Source organism: Dipodomys spectabilis, unplaced genomic scaffold, assembly GCF_019054845.1.
Source record: "Dipodomys spectabilis isolate Male_0828 unplaced genomic scaffold, ASM1905484v1 ptg000122l, whole genome shotgun sequence".
Taxonomy (NCBI): domain Eukaryota; kingdom Metazoa; phylum Chordata; class Mammalia; order Rodentia; family Heteromyidae; genus Dipodomys; species Dipodomys spectabilis.
This window is the reverse complement of record NW_024870799.1, coordinates 672006-676518: the sequence shown is the minus strand read 5'-3', so window position 1 is coordinate 676518 and position 4513 is coordinate 672006.

Sequence of the window (4513 nt, the reverse complement as noted above, 5' to 3'; positions counted from 1 at the left end):
TTTAGCCAACAGTTTTTTAAATACTAAATAAAATGTATTACAGAAACCATTACATGTAGTGAGCAACCAGAAGTAATGTTACCTATTGACAATGCTCTGTTTCCAAGGAACCCAGGTGGATAACTTCTCATGCTGTAAATCAAAATGGTTATCTTATATTTTGATAGTGTAAAAATATCAGGGACATTATAAAGAAGGAATGTTGTAGACAGATGTGAAGTCCATATGAAAATGTACAAAACTGATAAAACGTAATCGTATCTGAACAGTATATTTTGGTTTACATAATTTAAGGTACATCACAAAGATAGGGAAAACCTAGAAGAATGAACTATCTTTTTGAAATCCTATCATAGATCCTTAGCAGGATGAACTCTTTCCTCATTCTTGTAGAGGCATCATCAGATGAGAGGAACTCTATTTTTTTGTTTGTTTCCTTCCATTTATTCTTCAGTTTGAAATCAACTACATGAGACTGAAAGAACCAAAATTAGACACGCAGGGTTTGGAAAGAGCAATCAACATAAAATAAATAAAGTACATAAAGTTTTGTAAAAGGTCTACCCAAATTGAGTTATATAGTCTCAAGCATAAACAGAAAATGATTTAAGCAATATCATTTTATTGAAAAATGTTAGGCGTTGTTTAATTTTTCCTTTCTACTACATTGAATTAAGTATTGATTTTGTATAGAGACATTAAAGATGAGATAAATAAGAAACTTGATTTAAAATGGACAAAAGTTCTGAATAGACATGCTTTCCAAACAGCCCTGAAAATCACAAAGTTGTGTGTAATACCACTTCTATGCTGGCTTAACGCTTTCTGAACAGACATCATTAGAGAAATGCAACTCAAAATTACTATGATACTACTTCATAATTATTATAACTCTTATCAAAAAAATCAAAGGAGCCAGGTGTTGTGGTAAAGGCTTGTAATTCCAAGCATTTAGGGGGTTGGAGTAAGAGGATTTGATTCTAAGGCCAGTCTGGTGTACTGCTCATAGTAAAAACCTGCCCTTTAAAAAACTCAGAAGGTAATAATGTTGTGAGAGTGTGGAGAAAAGGAAATTTTGTACTCTCTTGGTCAAAATACAGGTTAATATTCTCGTTGTAGAAAGTAGTATGCAGTTTTCTAAAGAAATGCAAATATGAAATATCTTCTGACCCACTAATCATGTGATTATTTCTCTTTGGGTAACTCGAGCTTTGTGTTTTACAGATACACTTCAGGATTTCTTTTTCATGAATCAAACATGGGAAAGAACTAAATGCAACCTCCCTTAATTCAAAAAAGAATAGAAGCTATATTTATTTGTATTACTGTGCATGAAGAAATCCTGGAGATTTCTGGTTAATTCAGAGGGACCCATGCAAAAATATAGGACAAGAGGAAAGTAAAACTGTTTTTAAAGTATAATAGGTTATCATTGATGAAAAGTTTTAGTGGTCATTTTTCCTTTTTTTTTTTTTTTTTGCCAGTTGTTCAATACAGCAGCAAGGCTGTACCCTGGAGCCCTTTCAATGTTACCACGTGAACCTCCACTTCTGTAGTGCTTGTGGGTGTGGTGCCTCTTCAGGTGGGGCCCCCTCCCTTGTGGTGGATGTGCAGTGAAGGGATTGTGTGTGCATGGTCCCCAGCATTGCCAGATGAGCCCTGCCCACCCTGCCCACCTCCCTTCCCAGTCTCACTTGCTCAATTTCACCCAGGAGCTGGCAGCCATGAGGCTGAAGTTGAGCCACTGCTGCCCTCTCCTCTGTCAGCTGTGATGGTACTGGTCTGTGGTGGTCCTGGGTTCACGTGCCATCCCAGTGAGACTGTTCTGGGGTCACTGCCTGCCCCCATGGGTGTAGGGTGGAGGACATCATGTTTGTACACTGCACAGTCCACAGGAGAAGGAAGGCTTGGTGGACAGTTCACCCCCTTGGGGCCAGGCAGCCCAGCCTTGGTTCAGACTTTAGGGCATTCTGGAGACTAGAGTCGTGTGCTGACCCCTCTGCTAGCGGGCTTGTGACAGCTGTGGCAGCTCAGCACCCTGGAGCCCCTTCAGCATCCCCATAGACCTCCATTTTCTGTTCCTTGTGGTCTCAGGTATGGAGCCATCCTTGCATATGCCCATCAGTGCCAGAGGAGCCTGGACTTGCAGTGCACCAGCTGCAGCACTGGAGGCCCAAAGCCCCTTTGGCTTTGCTGTGTAGCCTCCTCCATTGTCCTTCTGGTCCACATGGATACAGCTCTGGGTGCCATTCCGGGGATGCTCCGTTTGGCAGCAATGGCCTCATCCCCTACCCTCAATAGGATCCAAAGCAAGCATGGGTCTGGCCTTGGCAGTGCAGGCCACACAGATGGAAGGCAGGACTTGGGGTCTGCCCTGCCTTACCTCCTGGCTTTGGCACCTGAGGCTGGGTTGCTTGGTTTGGTCACAGATGGAGCCTTGTTGGATGCAGCCCACCACAACAAGTGCTGCACCTGCTGCAGCAGCAGTGAGGTGTCCCAGATCCCCCTAAGGATCACCACAGGGACCTCTGATGGGTCTATATGGACTTGGTGTTTGTGTCATCCCAGGACTCCCATTAGGAAGTGCCACTCCCCTTCGTAGTACTGGAAGTAAGAGGTGTCACATATAATTTCTGCTTTCTAACGTTTTTCTTCACTAAGTTAAACAGAAAAGGGAGATATAAATAAGTTTTATAAAAACAAAACATATAACCTATATCACTTCTACCTGTTAAAACACTGTAATATTTTTTATCCAGTAGGAATTCTTTCCGTACTTACTTATTTTACTTTTGAATGTAACGAATGTAATATTTTTGTGTGTATTTTACTATTCTAGTAAACTTTATTTACACTACTTACATACAATTTTTTTTAATTCTGAGATTTAAGAATGTGTTTTTTGGAGAACTCTAACAACAACAGATGCTGGAGGGGATGTGGACAGAAAAGAACCTTACTTCATTGTTGGTGGGAATGTAAACTTGTTCAACCACTTTGGAAAGCAGTATGGAGGTTCCTCAAAAGACTTCACATAGAACTCCCCTATGACCCAGCAATCCCACTTTTGGGCATTTACCCAAATGTTTACAAACAAGACCACACTAAAGCTACCAGCACAACAATGTTTATTGCAGCATTATTTACCATGGTTAAGATATGGAACCAACCCACATGCCCCTCAGTAGATGAATGGATCAAGAAAATGTGGTATATATACACAATGGAATTCTATGCCTCCATCAGAAAGAATGACATTGCCCCATTTGTTAGGAAATGGAAAGACTTGGAAAAAATTATATTAAGTGAAGTAAGCCAGGCCCAAAGAAACATAGGTCCCATGGTTTCCCTTATTTGCAATATCTAGTATATGTATGAGTCAAGCGGAAACGGTCAGATAATATGATGTCAGGAAAATGAACCCTTAGATATGTATTTTAATGTTTTTTTTCTTTCATGCATGTGTTTCTAACGCTTTTATAAGATTATCTCTTTGTTGCTTTGTATGTCCCTCCCCCACAGTATAACCCTGCTTTCACTATATTTGATGTCAGTATAACTTGTGGAGGCGATGGGGAAAAACCAGTTGTTTAAGGATACGGTGGACCTGCTGCAACAATGAGAAGTACAAGTTGTCATGTCCAAAACGAGCTTCACAACATCGGTGCGGGGGGGGTAGGGGGGGAAGGAGAAGGATTGGGATTGGGGGGGAGGGGGGAGGCTGGGAAGGGATGTGAAGGGTAAACCAAAGGAGGAGGCTGCAATGCTTGGTAAGAAATGTACGCATTATCCTGCCCATGTAATTGTAACCCCTCTGTACAGTATGTTCACAAATAAAATAAAATCAAATTAAAAAAAAAGAGTTTTGTTGTACTTTTATTTCAGTTTGCCATTAGGCCTTATAAACGCATACAATAAAATCCATTCTTGCTAGTATCAAGTTCAATGGTTTTGTAGACTAGAGACTCAAGGATATATCATTATATATCATACAGTAATATGTGTCAATTTGTTTATAACTGCTCCATAAAATAATTACTAATTGAGGCAGCAGCCACTTCATCTGGCATCCTGGTCCCTCTGATGAAGTAGGATCCTAGTGGCAGCCTGCCCAACTCGGGTGCTTCTGGGCATCTCGCCTGAGACTGGGGGAGGATATCAGGGTGTACCTGTTGTTGGACTAAGGAAGCTGCTGCGTGAATGACACAGTGCCACTGACCCACATCTAGCACCCACCAGCCCCATGGGCCTGGGCCCTAAAGATCAGCCCATGAGAGCACACACACACGGCTGGGTGGGGGAGCACCCACCTAGAAAGGAGTGCAGACAAAACAGAAGCCACTCTGGGGATCAGCTTGTACAGTATCATCTGTGGAGCAGGGGACGATTGTGCTCAGCTCTGGGGAGAAGACAAGAAATACAGGCCCAGGTGCTAACTTTTGTACTCAGGCTGGCAAGGAAACTTTCCTCCAGACACTCTCCTGCAGGCTCAGGGTGCCCTTCCATGCTCCTT